The sequence below is a fragment of the Mus caroli genome, chromosome 16 (assembly GCF_900094665.2).
Source record: "Mus caroli chromosome 16, CAROLI_EIJ_v1.1, whole genome shotgun sequence".
In the NCBI taxonomy this organism is placed as follows: Eukaryota; Metazoa; Chordata; class Mammalia; order Rodentia; family Muridae; genus Mus; species Mus caroli.
This window is the reverse complement of record NC_034585.1, coordinates 76,886,050-76,912,863: the sequence shown is the minus strand read 5'-3', so window position 1 is coordinate 76,912,863 and position 26,814 is coordinate 76,886,050.

Sequence of the window (26,814 nt, the reverse complement as noted above, 5' to 3'; positions counted from 1 at the left end):
TCTAATACAGCATAACTTCTCAATTACCTATATGTGGTTTTGATTGTGTTTAGAAAAGAAAATGGAAAGGACACACATGTGCTACACAAGAACTTAACACTTTTGTAGTTATTGGAATTAAAAAAAATGTTTCAAAGGAGTGGAAACGAATTTGCAGATTTCATGGCAGAATGCAATGATGTTAATGTGTTTTCTTAAAATTCATGTTCATGTGGTATGATTATGTTAGGAAGTGAGTCACTCAGGAAGAAATTAAGTCATGAGGACAGAGACCCATGAATATATACCTCGGTAAAGGAAGACGCCCTTCTCAGTCTACATGCAAAGACATAGTGATAAGCCAACTACCAACCTGGATAACAGTCCCCACTGGACACTGGATCTTCCAATACCTTGTTTATTGACTTCTTTTCTTCCATAAATGTGAGCAGAACACACATATTCTTTAAATGATCCTGAGTCACAGCGCTATGCAGTTACAATGAGCTACATGGGAGGTTAATGATATAATGTATATAATGTATAATGTGTAAAAAGTCAGAGCAGACTGCCAATTAAGATACTATCTTAAAAATGATAAGGAGGAAGGAAATTTAATTAAAGAGGACTCACCTAGTGGTAATATAGTCTTTTAAATCAACTAAGATTCTATTCAACTAGGGTAAGTATGGATTAACACTTCAGAGAATTAATGCTTTTGAGACTGAATAAAGCTAGTGTGTTTGTTAATTTATATTTATTGTTTTCTGACTGTGTCTCTATGTGATATTTTTCTTTAGATATCACAAATAAATTAGAGAAACATAATTAAGCATAAGTTTAAAGATTAGCATCTTATGTGTTTCAGCTTACATCTAAAACTATAACCATATTCAGAATTTATTTGTGAAGTTTCCACTAAGAAAAAAAAATCATATAATTCAGTCTCAGTTATCCAAATCTGGTAAATAATCTTGGGTATGAGATGACATAAATAAAAGAAGTTTTAGTTTTCTGAGTTTGTAATTGTTGATTATTTTATTGGGAAGGTGTATAGAGAAAAAAATCACAATGAGTATTTTTGTAGATAATCTTTGCAAAAAAGCATTCTATTGCTTCTCTGTTATAAACACTCATTCTATTCTTTGAAATTGAATAATGCTGATTAGGTTACTCCACTTGTACATTGATTTCAAGATTTCACTTATTAAAACTTCTGCTTATTTTGTGAAAGAATTTTTGTACTTAACCATTTTATTGTTTTTTAATAGTCAACCTCTATGTCAAAACTGGTGTCTTCACTAATAGTTACTAGAAAAATTAATATAGGAATTATATTATATTAATTATATATGATTACTTTTGACTTTAAAAGAAATTGTACACCTTTTTATTAGCAATAACAGCATTTGCTCCATTTCTCCATGAAGAATTTCTTAGGGAAGTATCTTACATAAATTCAGGCCTTAATTAGAAGACCGTCAGTCTCTTTTATAGGTTTTGATAGATTTATGATTCCCACCATGGAAGTGAACTAACCCATGCAAAACTAATCTTTCTAGTAGGAGTATGTCTTTAGAATAGGACAAATGAAAGGCATCTTAGTAATAGAAATTCCCTATGTTCTTCATCAAATGGGTAGGGAAGTGTTTAATCAAGGAAGAGAACCATGCAATATTGAACAGAAGCACTCTGCTATTCATGCTGACAATGTCTTATATGCCTAAGGCTTAGAAAAATATATAGAGTATGTGGATACTGCAATGTAAGTATGGCATTTAAACCATAGTTTTCTGGTGATATGTTTGAGTTATAACCTTTATTTTAAGACAATAATAGTGATAAAACATTATCAATTCATTAAGGAATTCCAACACTACATTTATACATATTTTGAGAATGATATAATGGAAATGGGTGTTCTTGTAGATTTATTATGTAGTTATTGTGTGAGATTTATTTTTATACTCACATGTGTTTTGATTTTCTCTTTATGTTGCAATATGTTCTCAATTATACTAACATAGTTTGACATTAAATTTATTATTGAGGATAAATAAGTTTAGTTTGCTTAATTATAGTTCTAAATTATTGAAATAGGTAGGCTTATTAGTCTCATGAAAAAGCATGTTTCCCAAAATTTTATAAGCCTATTTCTAAATTTTCAGCTATTTTGGGGAACTTTCAATATGGTGCTGGGCTTCGGATTTGGTAGGTTTTTCTTTTTAAATGTGAAACATGCTTAAATATCAATACTTTCAAATAGTTAATCATTGACAGTTAAGTATACATTGACTCCTATAATGCATAAAGAAAATTAATATATAAGATAATTGCAAGATTATTCTACTTGTCTGTCTTTTTCTGTTAAACCATCTTGATGTCAGTTGTTGCAGCTATTATCATATATTAACACTAAATATTTAAGCATGAAAGAGCTGGAGCAGCTACCCATACTAGTTTTGTCAGAAAGTATGAAGGCAAGTTTTACTAATAACCAAACCTGAAATCATTTCAGAAGTTGGGTAACCTGGTTGTCATTTCTGTATCTCAAATAATTAAATGATTTTTTTTATAATAGTGAAGGGAGAGTATGCCGCAACATCATTTTTTTAACTAGGAGTATCTACAAAAGGATCCATTGTGGGATATTCTATCTTTACATGATAACCAAAATGATAACCAAGAATTGCAAGCCATGAAAACTAAAACCTGTCTTATTATGGCATGGCATATCCAAGATTATTTATCTTGTTCTGAAGGTATTTGTTCAACTGTGAGGTCTAGAAGATATTTTATTGATTTTGATTGGAAACATTGTTTTTAATTTCTCATAATTTCTGATTTTTATATAACAAAAAATAGGGTTTTTGCTTAAATAATTGAGTAAATCAAAATCTCAGATTTGATTATTAATTTATTAGATAGTTTCCAAAATAAAGCCATCATTTTGTTTCTTGGTACTTGCACTGTTAGTTTTTATTATGCTTTCAAATCAATGTTACAAATTTACATTCTTCAATAAAATTTATGTAAGTAACTTGTCACAAAAGTAAAAATAAGAAGAGGAGGAGGAAGCTGAGGAGGAGGAGGAGGAGGAGGAGGAAGATGAGGAGGAGAATGAAAACAACAGCAACCACAAAGCAGCAATGTGGTAGTCCACATTAACATTGAGTTTTTGGTAGTGTTGACTTTTATATATTTAAGTTCATGGACTTAGCTATAAACTCCATTCTCTTGTCATGTGAATTATAGTTACTGTATTAAGTCAATAATGAAGGCAGTCCTTACATGTTAATCTTTCACTTATTGTGTTGTGCTCCATGCCAGAATAAATTTGTTATTATTCCTGCTATGATCATTACAACGCACCAAAAATGCAAACAGTTTCTTGCAGGAGAAAGTAGACTCTTCTTCACTTAGGAGTACTCCCTGGTTTGATGATATACTTTGTGTCTTTTAAAAGTCAGAATTGCATATTCTTACACTTTAAGGTAAAAGAATGAACTCTTTTGCAAGGTGAACAAGGCAGAATGATGATCTGAGATTCAGTAACATGGATTCTCTTGTTATTAACAACATATTCAGTTGCACTTTTAAGAGAAGTGATAGCTATAGAGAAATTCAAGAACTGAAACCAGGATGAAGTAGGACATTGTCAAGAAGGTTTGAATATTTGATGTGTATTGTTGATGCAGCATGGTTCAGGTGTACTTCTGTGGTTACAGGATTTTTTTACTTTAATGTCTTTTAAACTCAATATTATAGGTATTTCTCTAGGGTGTATATTTAGATGTTTTTGTGTTTGTATGGAATATTGATGTGTTTGTGTGTATGTGTGCATGTACATGCAGGTATCGTTTTCGTGTGTGTGTGTGTGTTTGTGTGTGTGTGTGTGTGTGTGTTTGTGTGTGTGTGTATGCGCTGACTAGAAGACACTTTGCCTTTTACTTTAATCCTTTTTGAGATAAGGTATCTTGAAGTCTATACACTAATGGAAATAAATCTTTATGGCTGTATTTGTAATAGTGACAAGTTCAGAATTGAGTACTTGGCCTTTACTGACAATGTAAAATATTCATGAAAGAAATTTCTACAAATAATTCCTGTCTTTCATTTCTGCTTGCCTATAAATTGCTACCAAAGGATGATGTGAGTACATTAACGGAAGGGTACTCTTTGATAACACACATCAAATCACTAAGAGATTTGGAGAAACTGGTGTAATATTCATGTAACTAAACAACAGAAGAGACAAACTGAGGGCTAATTAACTCACAGAAAGGAAAAGTTGTTTCACTATATAAAATTAGTAAGGGAAAATCAACTGTGCCCACTCTACTTCTTCTCATGGCTTAGAAATAGTACTGGAAAATTAAAAAGAACACTAAAGGTATAAAACAGCTCAGAACCAAAGCTACAATTTTGTTCTTTATTTATTCTTCTCTTATACACCACATTCCAGCACAGTATCTCCTCCTTCTATTCTTTCTAGTCTTCCCTCTCATGTCCTGTCAACTCCAGGTCTATCCCTTCTCTGTTTTGATTCGCAAAAATAGTAGGTATCCCAGGGATATCAACCAAACACATTATAACCAAACACAATAAACCTAGACACAAATATGGGTATATTGTTGGATGAGGCAAATTCAGTAAGAGAAAAAGGCTCCCAAGAGCAGGCCAAAGAGTCAGTGATGACTTCCTACTCCCACCATTCAGAATTTCACAAGAGTACCATGCTAGACCATAATATACGTGCAGACAACCCAGCTCAGACCCATGCAAGTGATCTCTGTGATCCCCTAAGAGCCCTTCCTAATATTTTTTAGGAAAATATTAGTCCATTCTCAAATTAAATTATATATCTCCTACATCAAAGAACATTTCAAAAGGTCTAATGGAGGAATTCTCATGAGATTTTTCTCAAATAACATACATACAATTTTATCTTTATAGTTTCTAAACATTGATTTTTCTGCCCACTTCATTAAAATTAAGGAAAGTGGTCCCTGTATCAAACCTTAGGCTTAAGCTTATTCTCAAAGTACCACAAGAACTAATTCAAGAAGAAGGCTGTGTCAATTTGAGAACGTGCATACTGTGGTCATTAAGCCAAAGGACATTGTCCCACACTTGCCAAAGCATCTGCTCACCTTATTAGAAATTTATCTGTCCCTTGCCATGTTAATCGTCTCTCACTTCTGATCAGTACATGCTGCAGGTCCAACCTACTCAATTTATGCCCAGGCATCATGACTCCCTTGGTAGCGCCTTGGCTGCCTTCCCAGAATATGTTACTGGTGACCCTGTTGTTCTCTTCTTTAAACACAAAGTTAATTATGACTTATTGGAAAGTCTAATGATATTTGATGATCTTTGAGACATCATATACTCCCTCCCTAATCTTTTAACAAGTACATCAGAATCTATGAGATAATGTGTCCTCTACAAAATTTGCTAGATCAGTCCTGGAAAAGGCTGAATAGGCTGAAGAAGTAACACTGAAAGTAATACATTCAGGGTATATCATATTAGTAGACTAGGAAAATGGCTTACCCACTTCCACATCTCTAGTTAATTCATGCTAAGCTCACTATGGAGTACAGCAATAAGTCTTACAAAGGAGGCTTTTCATTTCCTTTCCAAGTTGATAAAAACAGATTTATAAAGGACACCATTCAAGGGTCAGAAAAATTTTACATATTCGTGTAACACAATTCATATCTGTACACATTACATGTCAGCAAGAATTTGAAATTGAATTTTTAAATTTAAAACATATCTTCTTTCTTTTTATACTTTGTAGAATGTAGGTTTGTGGTTATAATAAAGACAAGTTTCAGCTGTGTGATGTCTTTTCTTCCTAAAACTATGAATTGTAGCAGCAACCCATCTCACAGATATTCTAAGAGAAGTAATGGGAAGGAAAAACTTGCTGTAATTGGGAACTAGGAATTAACATCTGGATATCTTGATGTATTATATAGATCCAATAATTATAGTGACAGGTCCTTTGTTGTTCTAAAAGTTTATTTATTAAATGCTCTAAACCTAATATGAAAAGATCTAGTGTGTTTACTTATAAAAACTATAAATGAGGCTCCTTGTATATTATTAACTCAAGATCATGCTTCTTAAATATATGACACAAAACAAATAATGATATATTTCTCATTATTTTCATTTTTAATTGTGATTTCTATTACTGGTGCATATATCATCACTCAAGTTTTAAAATAATAGCTATGGTGCCTCTGTGTTAAAATGAGAACAAAAGTATAATAATAGTATTCATTCATGGAAAAATCTGATGTTTACTTAATAATTAAGATATAACATGCTAATTCTACAATAAATTGAAATAAATTTAAGAGCCCATGTAAAACATCAGAGAGATCCTTACACCCCAATCCAGATTACTTGCAGGTTAGAGAAGCAGATACGACTGACTTGCAGAACTAATATCTTATCTTTCAAATAAAAGTCAGGAAGATTGAAAATTAGATTGTACTAGTTAGAAACCTTAGGTGCATGCCAGTTTGAGAATATGTGTACATATTATGGCCAGCAAAATGATGGCTCAGGTCCAAAGTTTTTAAGGACATTATCAACCCAGTAAATAAAAACATAACATTATTTTCCAAGGAGGAGATTGATTTGCTACCAAAGACAGACTTAATCATCTGGTAAAAATAATAGTTTGCTGTTTTTTTCTGTAAATACTTTAGAGAACTTTGGGAGTAGGATATTAGAAATGTATTATTCTTGTATGGTTCTTATTGGCTTAAAATAGTCATAGCCTGTGTCTCAGGTTTTTTTCTGTCACCCTGATGCAATATGTTGACAAAAGCAACTCAAGGCAGTAATGATTTACTGTGGCTTAGTTTCCAAGAACATGGTCCATCACAGTGAGGAAACCATGGCAACAGGAGGTTGAGTTGCCTGGTCACATTTTTGTAGTAATTTCACTTCTCTATTTTTCTTCTATCCAAGGCCCCAGTTTGTATAAAGTTGCTGCCCATACAGTGAATGCCTTCTCACCTCAATTAGAAAATTCAAGATAGAGCCCCCATATCCATGCCAGAACACTCTGTCTCCTAATTGATTCTCTATCTCAAGTTACAGCTAAGGTTAACCTTCTCAGGTAGAAACCATATCCTTTTAAAGATTACAGGAGACATTGTGGTTTGTTTTTGTTGTTGTTGTTTGTTTGTTTTGGGTGTTTGTTTGTTTTTTCAGGTCCTCAACCATTTCTTTACTTACATACCTTCCCAAAATTTCAAAGGCCAAATCTTTAATTTCTGCCATCTACCCAGTAATTTGTCATGTTTAATAATCCTCTCGATTGCAATGGAACCCATTGATAATCAAGAATAATTTCAACATTTATAACAAGATTACTCATATTCAAAAGTTATTTCATAAAGCCAATGATATATCCATTGTACAGATATTAGAATCGGGGGGCTTGGGGGACTCGTTGTATGCTAACTGGAACATCATATTTTCCAGAAATAAATAGAATCAAATTCCAGGGATATATTGTTTTCAGCAACTATCATTCAGAACACAAATAAGTTAATTCACATGTTTTAAAAGCTTTAATATCTGACTATGAGAGAAATAAATGCCAGGAAAATTGGAACAAATGATGGTATATGAATTAAAATAAAGCACAATTTCCTCTGAATGTGTCCTCACGATTTAATTAGTTTCTTATCATCATGCATATTTATTTGCATTCCTGTTGAGAAAAAATATTACTAGAAATAAAACCAATACTGGTGACCAATTACCCTGATTTCTTAACTTTAGTTTGGCTTGGTCTTGCACAATTTTTTTTTGCCTGCGATCACAACTTCTGTATGTTATTATGTCCAGCTGCCCTTGTGTGCCAAGAAAATTTGTGATTATCCTCATCCTTTGACTCTTAATATTTTTCTACCACTATTTCCAGAATGACTCATCTGCTTTGGTGTGCCAAAGACAGAGGGATGTAGCATAGATGTATTTATTTATATAATAATATATTACACTATATGCTATATGTGTTATTATGTATATTATGCAATGTATGTTACATTCTGTGATGATGAAGGCTCATTCCTAGTGCAGTGCAGTAATTTATAGGTATAACTGCGAGTCATTACCCACTTATCAGACTAAAAGTTGTAGGTTTTCTCTTAAATTCATGTTTGGAGCTACTAAACTCTATAAAATGCTTTAATAAGAAATTCCTTTTTGGCAACATGAGTAAAACCCAATGATAGCCTACAGAATGGGGAAAAAAAAACCTTCAACAACCACATGTCTGACAGAGGTCCAATTTCAAAGCTATATAATGAATTCCAGAAGCTAGATATACACAAACTAACTAATCTGACTAGAATAGGGATACAGATCTTAACAGGGAATTCTCAACAGCAGAATCTCAAATGAACAAGAAGCTCATAAAAAAATGGTCAGCATCCTCAGCTCTCAGGGAAAGGCCAATCAAAATGACTTGGAAGTTCCATCAGACTCTCCTGTCAGAATGGCTAAGATTAAGAACACAAGGAACAGCTGATGCTGGTTTGGATGTGGAGCAAAGGGAACACTCTTCCTTTGCAGGTGGGAATGTAAAATTGCAAGCTTCTATGGGAAGCAATATGGAGGTTTATTAGAAATTGAGAATCTATTTACTTCAAGACCCATTTATATCATTCTTGTTCATATGCCCAATGGACACTCCATTATGATTATAATACAAGTATTGGTTTTTTAATCAAAAGATCAAACATTCAATTTTCCAATATAACCTGGAGAACTAGATGCTGAAGTGAAAGCCTACTAGCTTTCAAATTGAACGTCCCTTCTGTTTACTTCCTGTGCATTTCTCTATCCATCCTCACTACTTCCTCTTATTCTCTTATTCTCTGTTTTTGTTTTTTCTATGTTTACTGCCTGTCAACTGGTTGCTTGGTATGACTCTTGAACTATGATTGAATTTGTTTAATCAGGAAACACAGGAATTAATGGAGTATGCTAGGGCTAAAAACTAAAAACAGGTTTTTCCAGTATATAATTTCTGGGTTCACAGACATCTTGCAAACAAGAACACTTGCTCAGGTGTTTATAGAAGCTTTATTCATAATAGTCAGAAACTAGAAGCAACCTAGGTGTTTCTCAACTGAAGAATGTGCTATATTTACATAATATTGTATTACTCAGCTGGTAAAAAAAAATAACATCATAAAATTTGTTGTCAAATGGATGGAACCAGTAAAAAATCATGTTAAATGACATAACCTCAACCCAGAAACACAAAAAATAATTGGTGTCTGGCCCAACTACCATCAGAGAATCTTTAATCAGCAACTAATAAAAACTGATGCTGAGACCGATACCCTAACTTTAGAAGGATTTCATGGAATTCTAGTGGAAGAGGGAGAAGAAGGACTGTAGGAGCCAGAAAGCACCATCAAAAGAATATGCCTACAGAATCCTTTAATCTGGGCTTGTAGGGACTTAGAGATACCGAACCAACAACAAGAAATCCTGCATGAGACTAACCTAGGGCCTCTGAATATATGTAACAACGGAAAATCCTACTCTTCTTGCAAGACTCCTAACAATGGGAACAGGGTACTTTGCCTCAACTGCCTGCTTTTGTCATCCTTCTCCTTCCTTAGAGTCGGTTGCCATGCCAAGCTGTAATATGAGGGGAGGTGTCTAATCTTACTGCAACTTGATATGTCATGTTTGACTGTTAGTCTTGGAAGTCCTGCTCTTTTTCTGAAGAGAAAGATGAGGACATAAGAGGAGTTAAACAACAAATAAACCAGGTTTGTGTCACCAACTACACAGAGCTAGTGATGTCATGCATCTTGGAGAAGAATCTTCAACCAGAATACAAAAAAAAAAAAAAAGCATAATCTACATATTTTTCTGTAAGCCCAATAATATGTGTAGTCCTAATGTTTCATTGAGACAATAAAGAGACTGTTACAGAGAATTATAACAAATCAAAATGTAGAAGTTGTAGAGCCCGGATATAATGATTACATCAATAAATGGTTCCCTCACCAAATCCTCAGAAAGTATTGTGGAAGATATATTTATAAGGTGGAAAAAGAAAGACCATGAAGCCTATACCCTGCATGAATAATTATAGGTAATTAGGTAATTTTGAGAATAGGAGAAATAGTCTTTCCCAAGAAGTAGCACATTTATTGGCTATCCAGTATCAAACTGTCATCCTTAAACACATGCATACATGCCACATAAAGTTATATTTTAAGACCAATTATATTTTAATTATATATATATATACATATATATATATATAATTAACACTAATCAATAAGAAAAGAATCCATGAATTTTAAAGAGATCAAGGGTCTGGAAAGTGTAAAGTAAGGGGGGAATGATGTAATTAAATTATATTCTCAGAAATAAAAGGAAAAAACATGTTTTTAAATTGGTAGATATTGAAAATCAATTTGGTGGAAACTTGGGCATGCATGTCTGTAGAGGGGTCTGCAGTGTCAGGGAGCTGTTACTTTATATAGACAAAATCAGAATTTACAATTTTGTTTGAAGAAACAAGATTTCAAAAGTCCACAATGCAATTTATGGTTACAGATACTTTTCCAATTGTTTGCCCTTCAAAGGAGAAACTTGACTGTGTGTGTTACTATGAACACTATCCACATCCAGGTACATGTAAAGGCCAGATGAGGGAACCAGGAAACCTGCAGGTAGAGTGGATTGTGAGCTGTCTAATAGAGTTTCTTCTGCTCTCTTAGACCAGTAATTCTCTTAGCTGCCAAGATGCCTCTCCAGCTTCACTAAGTTATTTTGTTTCTAAGACAAATTAGACAGAAATTCATACAGGCTCTTCTAACTACCTGTGTTTCATTGTAGATATAAGAAAATAAGAAAAGTTTATTTAAAATTAAACGTTGAGCATGCTACAAATCTAGGTGATCTCTACATTCATTGCCATCAGTACTGGAGAAGAACAGAGGCACTTTCTAAATCAAAACTTTACTCAGAAGTGGTTAAAGATAAATCAAGTCATTTACCCATTCCAGGACATTTGTTGAAGAAAATATCACTTCCCATTGACCCCAACAGAACAACAGTAAACTCACACCAAATAAAGATATTTAGGAATAGTGAAAGAAATTGCAGTGTTTTTGAAAAGCAAAGTATTATGTTAACAAAATGACAATAGTGAGGAAAGTAAGCTATTCTGTAGCCTTAGTCATCTAAAAAACGAAAATATGAATTGCAAGCAGAAATAATGTGACATTTTATGAGTGGAAAGAGCAAAAATAGACACAACACAAATCGCAAACTTCAGGACTGACTTTCAGATGAATGTTGGCAGCTCATTAATTTTTTTAAACTCTCTTTAGCAAAGAAACTACATTATCATACACTGTTGCTTCGCCGCCATATTGCTGCAGTGACCCACAGTTAATACAGCATGTGATGAATTGGTGCTTCACCCCGCAACTTTCATTGTTGCCTCCGATTTTCCTATTGTGTCTGAAGCCAATATCCTAAGAAGGACATTATTGTATAAAAGGTTTCTTTGTGAAAAAAAATGAAAAATTGCCCTAATGTCTCAGATCACATCGACCCTACTGTAGGTTAATATCAGCTGTGGCCAGAAATAAAAGCATATCTTGTTAAAGAGAAAGAAGAAGTATGACATTCATTGTCCAGTTGGAAAAATAAATGAGTGTTCCCAAAGGACATCTGAGATGATAGGAACAAGAAGAGCAGCTGCTTCTCACAGTTCATGCCAGGAATTCAAAGTGCATCAGGACGATTGCAAGGACAACACCCTCTCTCGATGCAGGTTCATAGTTCAGAACCTACCAGTGAGGAATTAGCATTTGTATGTGATTTGTTAAGCTGTGACATGTACTTTAGAAAGACTTGCTCCTCATCTTAAAACCATATAGAGTTTGACAAATTAAATCTGTTCTATTCTAAGCTCATTTTTTTCCGTGAACTCTACTTGCCAAGGTTAAAAGAAGGCTGATATTAATTATATTATCATTTTTTGCTAGATTCAGCTATGTGATTTTCTAAGTCAGAGGAATTCATGGAGTTATAATACTGGAGAGGTGCAATAAGTTCTTGATGGCAATCTAACATCCCTTATACTGAAGTATTTTAATCTGTAAGCATGCAAATACAATGTAAAGCAAGTAATTTTATATAATTATATGTAATATTTTATAAATCAGATTAAAATCCCATTGTACAAATGCTAAGTACTCTAAAAATGAGTTATCACACACACACACACACACACACACACACAGAAGTAGAAGAGTTTAAGAGATAGCAACATAGAAAAGAGACAGAGAGGGGCACTAAAAATTAATACAGAAAGAAAATGGAAGTAGTATATGAGTAGAGGCCATAAAAGATTCTGGAAGCATCATTTTAAATTTTGATTCAACCATACTTCAGTATGACTGACTTCCATAAAGTTTTTTTTTTCATTTTTGTTTTTGTTTTTTACACAATTGCAATAGAGGCTCCCTTTAGTTTTATTTTGACTGCAGTGAGAAATATCATAGGAAACACCTCAAAATAAAGAAAGATTTAAAAGATTTTGTCTCAAAATTCCAGAAGTTGAGATCCTTGGTCTGCTTGCTTTTTAGCTTTGCATATGTTCTTAAATGGAGCAAGTGTGTCGTGGAGGAAAATTCATGTCATGGTGAGTAGCAGGTACAGGAAAAACAATGCACATTTGTTTTCTCCCTTTTTCTCTTTTATTTCTACTAGGTTTCATTTCACTGAGTGGCCCTGCCCAATTTTAGGGCAAATCTTTCCTCCTTGAATAATATTCTCAGGAAAAGCTCTCAAAATCAAGTTGAGAAATTTGTGGATCTCCTTTCCATTTTCATTGAATTAATAGTCTTGATTACTCACAACACATATCTTCATAAAAGGATAAAAACATATATGCTTTGAAACTGGACCAGGTCCTCTGTGATTGAAAAGGCTGGAAGAAGCTGAGGAGGAGGGCAATCCCTAGGAAGACTAACAGTCTTATCTAACCTGGACTCCTGAGATCTCTCAGACACTGAGCCACCAACCAGGCAGCATACAGGTGCTGATATGGGGGCCCCAGCACTTATAAAGCATAGGACTGTCTGGTCTGGACTCAATGAGAGAATATGCACCTTACCACCAAGAGACATGAGGATACAGGGAGTGGGGAGGTCTGGTTGGATGTGGGTGGGTGTGGACATCCTCTTAGAGACAGGGGAGGAGGAATGGGACGAGGAACTGTTGGAGGGAAGACCAGGAGGGGGATAACAACTGGACTATAAAAAAAAGTGAATAATAATAATAATAATAACAATAATGATAGAAAAAAGAAAAAGGAAAAAAGTAAATACCTCAAATAATTGTATTAATTTAATAGTATATCTTGGCAAGTGGGACTTACTAAGCAGTCAACAAAACAGCTGTTAGACCAATTCAAGGATAATTTTTACATCACGTTCTAAGCATAATGTTTTGTTTATTGCTTGAGAATTTTATAAATATTTTCAATATATTTTGGTTCTGTATGCTACCTCTAGCAGCCCTTTGATAATTTTATGTCCTTTTCCTAATATAATTTTGACTATAGAATAACTCATCAAAGAATTCTTGTAGGTGTGTATTCAAATATTGATTGTGGTATGTAGAAATAATGAGAATTTTTTAATAAAGAATAATATATTCAAAATAAGACTCTACCATATACTTATAGTAGGTAACCAAAGCCAGTAACCTATGTTGGTTTGGAGACCTCTGGGCCATCCATGACTCATAAGAAGGTATCTCATTCTTTGAACTTCTATTTATATTGACTTATCTGTGGCCTCTGGGAATGGCATGGCCAGACTGTACAGTGTCATTCTGTACTTCCATCACTGTCTGACAGTATAGTATCTGAACATTTCATTTACAGAGGTCTACTAAAATTAAATTAATAACTACTATATGTTTTGCAATCCTCTTCCCTACATTAATTGCCTAACCTCTACATGTTCCCCCTATCATATTAATTTTGATACCCCTTTAATCATCTGTTGAATTGGGCTGATCACAGGTTATCATACAACTTTTTATATATCCCTCCTTTTGGGTGAACAACGCCACCCCCCTAATGCCCATTTCCTGCATTTAAATAAAACTCTTCTATGATTAACCATTTTCACTGATCATAGTACATATCTCTAATTTAGTGTACTGCAATTTACTTTTAAAAATAAAGGCAAATGATGTTCTTTTTAATAAGAACTGTCTTGAACTGCCCTCTGTATTTAACATGTCTTTCCAATTAATTAATGGTTCATTTTCTGGGAGTTATATTGTTTTTAGTTAGTAGACATTTGCTGGAGAAAGTACATAACCAGGCATAAGATTTCAGGTTTTATAGTGTCACCCCAATTTGTTCCTGTTCTATCTGCTTTTTCTGCAAATGGAATGTGATTAGCCATCCTCCTGATCATGGTAGCATGCCTTTTGTTTCCTCCACTGATGAAGTCTATTCCTCTGGAGATGTAAAGTGGAAGAAATTCTCTCCTAAATTGATTTTTGTCATGATATTTTATAACAACAAAAGACAAGTTGATAATAAAAAAGAAAAGATATCAAGTAAAGTGCTGTAAAGAGTCTGCCCATGTCAATCCATTGAGGATTATAGAAGAGGTTAGAACTTTTGGATAGAACATACACGGAATGTTGGAGGAAGAAATTAATGGGCTATTATAGGAGGAGCCTGGTGTGAATAGCGATCAGCTAAATGTACATAGAAAAAGACCTGGATCATGAGGTCTCGTGATATCTGATAATACCTGGATTTAGGATTCAACTTGCAAATGTTCTGGAAGTTTATCTATCATTACACAATATGTAAATTCAATAGAACACATACCATTAAAACTATGTGTAAAGGAATGAAGAATAAATTAGGAAATGCCAAAAATTACTAGTCTTCACATTGCCAATTAAGTTGGACAGAGAATATATGTTGTGAGTAAGGTGTATGGAAGCATATTATGCACAGCATCTCATGAATCCATACACAAAGAAGTGAGGTAGAGCGAAAGTCAAGAAAAAAAAATAAATATGGATAGAGCACATGTTGGTCATGAGTCTTAAACTATGTTACTTTTTTATTTTGGATTTAGCAATAAATCTGAAAATGGTGAAATCACCCACTCACCTTGTTGTTACCTTGTAAAGAAAATGGCACGATGAATTCCTTAGGGCTAAATGCATATTTGCTAGTCTCTCTTACAGTTTATCAACACAAAAGTTACAAATGTCTTCCATGGCATAAATTCAAGATCAGTGTTAAGAAGGAGGGCACTCACTAAATAGTTCCAGTAATGTAATCTTTATTATACATCCTTCTTTAGCTCATTGACTAACAGGTCTGTGAGAAAAGCCAAACCAACTTCTGTAGATGCCAACTGCAAATTAGATTTGCCAGCATGTTGTTTTTGCCTGTCCAAATGCTTCTGGCAACTAGTTATAATCAATCATTGGACAAAAATTTCAATTAACACAATACTAATTTACACTAATTGAAATTTTTCTTGTGTCTGACTTGAATCTTCAATGGATATGTTGTGCTAATTTCTGTTTTGTGAGAAATAGTTATAAGCATGTATTTAACTTACATGACTACACCCTGGTTATTCCTTTTTCTATTTTTATTTTTTTAATTAGATATTTTCTTCATTTACACTTCAAATACTATAGGTCTTAAGACAAGCAGAATTATCTTGTGACCCTTCACCCTTGGTGTCTCTGCACAGTAAAGAACAATATTGCTATTTAATCTCAGTGACATTAGAAACAAGACATACATCTATAAGTTTTTGCCCTCAGTGTCAATACATCTATGGACAACTACTGGGAATTCACAATCTAATAAATGGATTCCTTGCACTGTAGTTACTAGATTATATAAAATTGAAAAGCGTCCCGCTAAGTCTCTATCTTCTAGATAGCTTCTGTTGAAAACATTGTGATCTTTGGTTATGTACAATTAATGGACATCGGAGCACAAAATTTAAGAACTATTTATATTTCTTTCTTAATAATTATACTTAGCACTTTCTCTTAGCTTATAACTAAAATTGATGTGTGAAAGTCATTCAACCAAAACCTAGTTCTGTAGCTAAGTATTACTTTAATAAGAACAGCCATGATATGCAGTGGTGATTGCATTTCTACAACTCATTAAGATTATATTATATAACCCACTTAGAAACCAAGAAGTTATAGGTATTGATTTCTGTAAGTAAATTAGTTTTTTAGTGCAAAGTGTTTATCCTTGAGAAAGCTAGGCCATTTAGCAAGTGGTGTCTTGAATGCAACACACTAATGACTACCTCGGTCAATTTGGCTCACGTAGTTACACTGTTTACTACCAAAAGAAACCAAGTGAAGTGGAGGACATAATTGCATATTGAAAGTATAAATATAGTCTCCTGAATCATCCCAAACTTCCATGAGGATATCCAAAGGAAGGATGTAATTCCTGATTTCATGGGAAAGCTAGATGTATTTTTTTCTAAGAATGCTTTCATATGCTTCAACAAACTTTAAGAAGACCTTTTCATATCCATGTATATATTAGGTTAAACACATTTCAAACTTGGTTAACTAGTAATTGCATACAAACAAGTGAATAGTTTTAGTGCGAAGGGTCAAACTTAGTTATCATTCTGTAACTTTGCTCTTTTGAATACTGGATATGGACATGACCTTGGGTGTCATAAGACCTTATAATCACTGGAAAAGAATCATGAGCAATAAGTTTCAGATAAAATGTGAAATATTGATAAAGCATATTAGTTTGACAGATCATAAGAATAACAATGTTAAGGCAATGTAAGTGGCTACTGAAGGCAAATACATCTCTAATGAAACCTTAATTTAAAAAGAGGAAGGAGAAGAAGAAGAAGAAGAAGAAGAAGAAGAAGAAGAAGAAGAAGAAGAAGAAGAAGAAGAAGAAGAAGAAGAAGAAGAAGAAGAAGAAGAAGAAGAAGAAGAAGAAGAAAAGGATTCTCCTGAGTAGTTCCATGTGTAGTTGGAGGGGAAAAATTGTTATGGCGATACAGTTTGAAGCCAACCAAGGGAGAGGGCTGGGGATAAACTGTCTAATCTATTGCCTGAACAAACCTCAATTGGATGAGAATTCATATCACTCTTTCCACTAGCATTCCACACATAAGATGTAATCAGTTGACCATCTTTGAATGTAGAATAGTATAGGAAGTGGAGACTAGCTAAGAGAAAGAGAGAGACGTCACACAGTTATCTCGCAGATTATATAAAATTCCTTTCTTTTTTCTCTGTTAAAACTAAAAATAGTTAGGAACACACACAGCTGTAAGCAGTAGGGGATGTTAGAGGAGGTTGAATCAGAGGAGTAATGTGATCACTTGTGCATTTTCTTTAGATTACTCTGACACTGGTGTGTAGGAAGAAATTTGGGGGTGGCATATTTCTGGAAAATTACCCTTTCAGTCATGGATTAATAGCAAGCCTCAGCAAAGAGAAATTAAGCCTAGCATGAGTGTTCTCATCAGAATATACTTGCATTGAAGAAGTAGGGTGAATTGTGAAAAAACAATTTTTTTTGGAGGTCAGACATTTATATCAAGCTCTGCTGCTGACATTTGTGTCGAGTATTAACTTTCTGAGCCTCACATAAATGAGAAAACTTAGAACAGAGTTTTTACCAAAATCCCTTATAATCCATCTATTCCAGTGAGTATTCAGAAGTATCATCCAGGACAAATGAGGGCAGTTCTCATATTGCCCTCTTGACTCCAGGACAAACATATAAAGCAGTCAGTATAGCTCTGAAATAACAGTCAAGTTCACAGGGCTTCTGACAATCTGAGGTGGAAATATAGAGAAACAACACATTTTTAATTTGATTTTAAGTTATGAAAAATTTAAGAAAGGAAGCAGATTGCTACAAGATGTCACACATGTTAATTATCTTGCTATATCTAGTTTTTCTTCTATATCTGGAGGTTGCACTAGAACTTACATTACAGACCAGTTCTTCTTCAGAATTACATACCCTATGCAAAGCACAAAGAATATTTTTAAGTATAAAGTAGTAAATAGAGATTAATGACTATAATTGTTATAAACTAGGTATGTTCCATCTCTACACTTCACATTCACATTGAGAAGATGTCAATTTTTTCTCTTCCTTAATATTTGCAGGCAGGCATACTTCAAGATGGCTTATAAATCATTACATTACCTAAGAAGTTTCCAAATATGTCTGTCACAGCCAAGTAGAAGACTTGCCAAAATAAGAATTACATAACACTACCAGGAATTTTTGATCAGTGATATAAAAAGCCCTCAAAATTTGACTTTGACATAGTGTCTTTTGGGCTCTAACATGTGTCATCTGCAATAAACCATTTTGCAAGCAGAAACCCTCAGTATTAACTCATGCGAATGCCCAAGCTTTGTCCTAGCTAGTTTTAATTTTCAGCTTGGCAAGGCCAAGAATATCTGAGGGGCAAAGTCTATACTGAGGAATTATCTAGACAAGACTGACCAGTTAGCAGCTCTGTATAGGAATTACTATGATTAATTCATGTTGGATGTTTCTGACCAATGTGGGCCATGCGGTACCTAAAATAGCTTTAGACTGTATAAAGACATTAATTAGTTCAGCATAAGTCTGGGAGTGGGCCATAGAAGTATCCAGCAAACAACTTTCCTCCATCGTTCATATCTTCACACAATCGAGTTTTAGCATATCTTTATGCTGTGTACACATTTTTTCCTGGAGAAATAACACACACGTGTTTCTACTTCCCCAAACACAGAACTGTTTATAATCAAACTAGTGTATAACTGATGAACCAATAAATTTTATTTGAGACTTCCTTAGGAAATGTAGTTGAGGGCTACTTATGAGAGAAAAATGATGCAAACACAACTGCATACACAAAGCTCACTACACATTATTTGTTACAAGTAATCCTGCAGAAATGCAAGAAGAATAGTGGGGAGTAGTCTTCAACTTGGACACAATTTTAGAGACCCCTGAATAGAATTCCAGATGAAAGGACCTAATTATATGATAAACATATGAATCTCATGAAATTAAAAAGCTTTTGTACAGCAAAAGGGAAATTAACGAAATGAAGGGTCATCTCACAGAAGGGGCATCTCACAGAAAATCTGTGTGAGCTATATATCAGTTAGCATGTTAGTGACTAGAATATACAAAAGACTGAATTCTTAAATATGCAGAAAATATTTGACCCATTTTTGTAAAAATAAGCTGTGAATCTGAACAAAAGGTTATGAAAAGGAGAAACACTTATAGACAGAGAACAGCTAATGCAATAGGTGTTCAATACCTTTAGCTATGAGAAAATCGTAGATTAAAGCTAGTTAGACTGGGCACCATCAGAGACACAACCATTCCCAATTGAAGAGTGGATATGTTGCAAGGGAAGTCATTAGACACATATATCAGGAGTTCAAACCAGTGCAACGATGTTGGAGAGCTCTCTAGAAGGCTCTCAAGACCTAAATCTATAAGTAGCAAATGAGAAAGCTTGTACAATTTCTGAGCAAATGTCCCAAAACATCATTATAATGCAGGAAATGCACGGGGAAAATTTATACTGGGTTAAATAACTCTGTTGTGGAAAAATATACACTTTTTGTTCTAACGCATATGCAGCTATTAGCTTCAAAATTCTTTTTTTTTTTTTAATTAGGTATTTATTTCATTCACATTTCCAATGCTATCCCAAAAGTCCGCCACCCACTCCCCCACCCACCCACTCCCACTTCTTGGTCTGGCATTCCCCTGTACTGGGGCATATAAAGTTTGCAAGTCCAATGGGCCTCTCTTTCCACTGATGGCCGACTAGGCCATCTTCTGATACATATGCAGCTAGAGNCAAGAGCTCCGGGNTACTGGTTAGTTCATNATGTTGTTCCANCTATAGGGTTGCAGANCCCTTTAGCTCCTTGGGTACTTTCTCTAGCTTCTCCATTGGGGGCCCTGTGATACATCCAATAGCTGACTGTGAGCATCCACTTCTGTGTGTGCTAGGCCCCAGCATAGTCTCACAAGAGACAGCTCTATCTGGCTCCTTTCAGCAAAATCTTGCTAGTATATGCAATGGTGTCACCGTCTGGAGGCTGATTATGGGATGGATCCCCGGGTATGGCAGTCTCTAGATGGTCCATCCTTTTGTCTCAGCTCCAAACTTTGTCTCTGTAACTCCTTCCATGGGTGTTTTGTTTCCAATTCTAAGAAGGGGCAAAGTGTCCACACTTTGGTCTTCGTTCTTCTTCAGTTTCATGTGTTTTGCAAATTGTATCTTATATCTCGGGTATACTAAGTTTCTGGGCTAATATCCACTTATCAGTGAGTACATATTGTGTGAGTTCTTTTGTGATTAGGTTACCACACTCAGGATGATGCAAATGCAGTACATGTGGAATCCAGGAAACTGTAAAAGGGCTAGCAGGGTCAGCCACTGTAATGGAATGGAGACAATAGAAATATAGTCAAAATGAGAGAAGAGATGAGGAGTACTGGAGGAAGAAAGATAAAGAATGGAGGGTGAATGTTCAAGGAAGGAGATAATGACAGGCTTCCCAAAAATGAAGTGCATGAAAAAGATGCTTTGAAACCATCAGGTTGTATCTTCGAACTGAGGGGACTTTGAGGGGGAACTCAGCATCAATAGTTTAAATGGTATGATGTGGGATCTTATCCAAACTAAAGATACATAAATAAGCCTTATGAATAACTACTAGTTTATAAGAAAATTAAATATAAAATATATAAAAGAGGAATTTGACAATAGGTCCCCCAGTGAACATACAACACTATTTTTTTAGGATGTGGCTTATTAAAGACAACCTCATTGCCCTTAATGAGATACAGGAGAACTCCCAAACAAACCAAGCTATTGCGATTACTTGATGGTATTTCCAGATGGCAATATTTTTATAGATATCACATATTTTGGATGCTGGACATATGGAACATTTCATTTGTTGGCTCAATTATTTCCCTTAAGTATTTCTATATAATCCTTATTAATCAGGAACTAATTAGTGTTGCCATAAATTGTATGCATATGCTTTCATTAGCAGGTTACACTTTCCGCACACATCCTGAAATATTTTCATAGGCTCACACAATAGTATACTATCATTCATGCACGCAAAGCCTCCACTGGCTGACAAACCCAGCCATCTCAGAGACCAATACTCCTTAGGTTTCTCAGCTCCTTTTCATTAATTATGCTTTTCATAATTATGCTTCAGCAATCTTCCAAACCTATATTAAACCAAGATCATGTTTTCCTTGTCCTTCATCCTCGTCTGGGATTTTTTTCCCTTTTCTTTCCCATTTTAAATTCCACAGCTAACTTTGTTTTCTCAAGCATTTGGTTTCTTTGTCTCAATTTATTTTTATCAAAAATGCCAGCAACAAACCCAGGGTACACTAAACAACAGGTCCTAATGTACCCTATTACCTAAACAACTTATAGCTGAGGAAAAACAAAAACATGATGAGAAGCTTATATCTGAAAGGTTTTAAGGCTTATTAGCTCATCAAATATGGTATAACAAGAATTATTTCATGTATTATTTTAAGTTCTTTCTTAAGTTTTCAATGGCAACACTATGACAGTTTAGCAGTTCAAAACAGTATATGCATTATCTCACATAGACAAGATATAGATAGATAGATGATAGATAGATAGATAGATAGATAGATGATAGATAGATAGATGATAGATAGATAGATAGATTAGATTAGATATAGATATAGATTAGATATAGATTAGATATAGATGAGATAGAGAGAGAGAGAGAGAGAGAGAGAGAGAGAGAGAGAGAGAGAGAGAGAGAGAGATACATATGCTCAAAGTGGTGGCCAGGGAGTGGTGTCATTTGAGACTCAACTAAGGAGGTGTTTGTTTTCCAGTTTTGTTGGGATGACTCACTTTATAGTGTTAAAGTGAGGCCATTGATTTCATGAGCACTGAAAGGTAATAGGTATGATTAGCCCTTCTGCCATTAAAAATGTTAACAGTGGCATACCTCCTCAGGGCCAAAAATAAGGAAAGGAAGGCTCTCAGCCTAAGAAGGGTTTCATCATGTGAAAAAAGCATTCTCTTATCATATAAAGTAATCACACACATAGCCGAACACTTCCTATTAACTGCTTGATTTTGTTTTCTGGTAAATAACCTATATTTTCAGGTTTCAAAAACTTGTACATTAAAAATAGGAGAGAGGAGTTGAGGAAAAAAATCATCTTTCAATGTGAAGTTTCAAATTCTTGGTTTACCCAACAAGGCTTTAAATTTAAATCCCGCATTAACTTATGAACAAATAAACAGAATCATTCATTGAAAATCTTGGAGGCCTTTGTGCCAATCATGTCCCAGTAATCCAGGTCTAAACATTGATGGATTTGGAACAAGGCATTCAACACATGACCCTCAGGCTGATTTTCTGTTCTGTAACATAATAAAAATAAAGACAAATATACTCTATTCAATTTTTAAAGTTTGAATTGTATTTTATATATACATCCATATATATATATATATATATATATATATATATATATATATATATAATGCATGTATATAAACACACTAGATAATACTTACTTAGATTAACAAATATATTTAGAGGTATTAGAATTACTTTATATTCTATACTATATTTGTAACAAATTTGTACACTCAATTAATATAATTTTATAATATTAATTCACTTATCAACAATTGTATCAGACAGAATTCTGATAGTATGAGAAGAGTAACAACTTTTTATTTTTCCTGAATACTTATCTAACATAAGAGATTACAATTCCCAGGCTTCTTTAAAATTTGCTTTAGCCTTTGACTTGTTCCTGACTTGTGAGATGTTAATATTTTAAAATGTATAGTTTTGGGGGTATGTAATTATTACAAAAGAGAAAAAATGAAATTTAGTCTTATCTTCATTTTTCTTTCTCCCTGCTGTTGGTTGAAATGGCAAAGTGAACATTCCAGAGCGAATAAACACATCAGAGCCCGATCTACATGACTCATGCTTACAGGATTCCCTGGGGGCTGTGGGGGTAGGGGGGGGGGAAGACAACATGTGTGAGAGTTGGGGATGCACTGTAGAATCTCTGGATTTTGTTGGTGACCAAAATACATTTTAATTTTAAATCATTTTCACTAAACATTTGTCTTCCAGATAAGCAAAGCTAAGTTCAGACAGATTGCATGGCCTGAAAGTATCATGAGACACCAAGTGTTGTCTGTCTTCTCAAGTAGCTACTAGCTGTCATGTACAATACAAAATATAATGCTTATAATTATAAAAATGTTTATTGCATCTCATCAGAGAATATATATAACTACTTTATATTTTTGTCTCAACTTTTACTGGATGTTCCAAGGGGAGAAAAACTCCAATGTTCAGGAAGTTAACATATTTGGTATGCTTTGATTCCCAAACTTATTAGAATTTATATTGTCTAAACATAATCATAGGAATGACATGGTTTTTTTGCATGTAAAACATATGTTAAAGTAATATTGATTATTTACAAAAAACAGCTAATTATATCTTATAGAGTAATTTAGCATGATGAAATAAAATATAGACATGTCTTACAGAGCATTCAAGCAAAAATTCAGCCCTCTTAAACAACTATAAATACCAATTCATACTAATAGCTTGTATCTGTAAACTGAACACAAAATTAATTTAGTATCAGAAAACGGCTGTTATTCAGAAAGTTATTCAATGCATAAACCGTGTAATTGTCCTGCTTTGGAGCTATTCTTTCTTTCAAATCGAGGCAATGAAGATAGTTAAATATGTAATTTCAGTGGGAAAATATTATCTGTTGAGTGAAATGCGCTTCACACGTAGCTGACTTGAAAAATAGTAGGCCCAACTTTCTGTGATTATAAATTGTAATATCTGAAGAAATAAGTTCAGAGAAAATTATTAGTCTGTTGCCAAGGCCCTGTCACAGTGAAGATGTAATGTAATGATGGGCTACACCAGTCTTTGTACTACAATATAGTGACATGTTAATATATAGTAACTTCATTCATTTTATAATTTTGAAATAAAGCTGTTCAGAGTTTTATACAGTGAAATATATACAATTTTATATATTGGCAGTTTAGATGAAGTAGATAATTGAAATGCTGTTTACACGGGAGTCATGTAAAATGTTTTTAAAGTATAAAAATAAATTAAGAACATTAAACATGTTTCTATTATATATACATGAAATCATAGGAATGACATAGAAGACAAAGTTTCCTGTGTTAAGACAAACTCTTCCATGAATGCTACTTATGAGGAAAAATGAAGCATTCTTCTGAAAATTCTGCATTAAATTATAAAGTTCTTACCAGGTGACCATCACAAGAACTGGAGTATTCAAAATATCTTAATCTTCAAGGCAGATATATTTATTTAAATATTTTAGCCTAAGGCTTCTATTAAAATACTGTTTAAAAATTAATCCCAAAAATATATTTCACAACACAAGATAATTAAATCCAAAAGAGATTAGAAGAAATAATGGGCACTATTACATATTTATGTCCACTATGTTTTCTTTACAAGTTGAAGGTGGATTTTCTTTGGTGAAGATGTATTTATTTTATATAAGCTGTTATTTAACAACGTGTACCACAGGCAGATATTTTACTTCATCATTCTATGAATCATATTTATTCTAAAGCTAGTGATTTGGATGTTAAGACTTACAACACCCAAAATTATATTTTGCTGTTGCAATTTCTTCCAGAGATTAATACACACCCTTCTCTGTTGCTTAAACAGTCTCTCTGTCTTTCTCCCTCCTTTCTGTTCCCATTTCTTCCTCTTATTCTCATTCTTTCTTTCCACCAACATAGCTGACATCTTCCTTGCTTGTTTGCTATCCTAATCCATCCTTAAACTTATTTAATCTCTCAGATCATCTCTCTATCAGCAAAGTTGCAAGTTTTGTAAGAAACTTTCCTCACCTTCTAAACAATGGCTCTTGATGTCTCTTTCATCTTTACATTCTTACATCTTTTGTTATCCACATTTTGCTACCATCTGCCTTTCTCATACATCTCAGGACATCTGCTGCCTATCAGATTCTTTGTTTTTGGCCTTGGGTTTTGTTTTTATTTCTAGCCCATTGTGTAAGGAACTATGGAAATGCATTCTATAGTATCACTAAAAATATAGTCCCAAAGTACTCAGTGTTCTGGGCCAGGGGACTAGCAGCTTTTCTCTCTCTTTGCACCACAGATGTTGGATTACTTGGTTTCAGTATTGTTTATTTTTCAAGTGACTTAATCAGTTCAGCATTTTGATTGGCAAAATCATGATCTCATTTATGTTTGGAACCTATAAATTCACTTTTGTAAACACAGAAAACAATCTTTAACTGGCCCTCCATATATTCATTTTTGCTAAGCACACTGTTTCCATGAAGAGTGATTTTTCTTGGGTATTCTTGTTCTGCTCCGGTTTGGTTTGATGTTTGGTTTTAGTTTTTACTTTTGTTTAGCTGTTGTTTCTGTTTTCTTTTACTTTGTTTTTGGGTGCTTTTCCAAATTTACTTAATTTTCCATTTTGGGGGGTGTGATATTTCTAATAGTTCTTTAAAGGACCCAATTTTCTGTTTCGTTAAACTTGAAAAATCTCCTCCTTGTCATCTGATGTTGAATAAATGCACAGAGCAATTTCTTCTTTGTAGAGCCTAGCTGTGCCCTCATGTTTTGAAAACCAGCATCATGCTATTTACTTTAAGGAATACAACACTTGGTGACACATCAGTTCTCAAATCCAACTAATAGAAGTCAATTAGAGCCCACTGGCTCAGGGTGGTGATGGGGAATGTAATGATACAGTTGTCCTTGCACATCACATTTTAAAACCAATATTCCATGGTTCATCTGGTGCTCCTTAGGTATCCAACGCATGAAGGGCAGTGAGGAACAGGAAGACAATATGTACAGTAATCATATAATATGTGCAGGAAGTATAATAGGATTCACGTTACTTTGAAATTGAAGAATAATAATCTTTATACCTTTGTCATTGTTTCAGAGAATTTTTATTTTTGTAAAGTTTCCCTTTATTCATTCTTTATAGTTTTATTGTGAGAAATCTAATTCTTTTAGAAGGAATCTTAGGTAGAATAATCTAAATAAAAATAAACATGAAGGAGGGCATGTTAGAGCACTGGTTTAACACCAACAGTCAAGATGAATTCAGAAAGAAGATGCAAGATAGATTCCAGCTTGGGTTACACAGTCCTTTGAGCCACATGTGTACAGTTTCTGAAGAGGGCTGAAGAGTTCACTGTACCTCTGGAAATGGAGTTACACAGCCACGTGTGTGCTGGCAATCAAACACAGACTCAGTAGAAGTCCCGCCACTGTTCTTTACTGCTCCGCAAACACTGCAGTCCCTAAAGGAAGAATTTAAGGATAAAGTAATCACAAAAGCTGAATTTTATAGTTTTCCTTACTTCTGATCCTCTCAAGCTGTGTTTTAAAGTTTTCCTTAATTTTGAGAATCTCATATACACTTCAAAAAATAGTATTATAGTTGTCCCCATGTGACACTGTATATGTCCTTCACTGAATCTAGAGCTATAGGCAATTGACAGCCTCTTGAATTAGAGCGATTAAATAATAGAAGCCCTCTCTCTCTCTCTCTCTCTCTCTCTCTCTCTCTCTCTCTCTCTCTCTCTCTCTCTCTCAC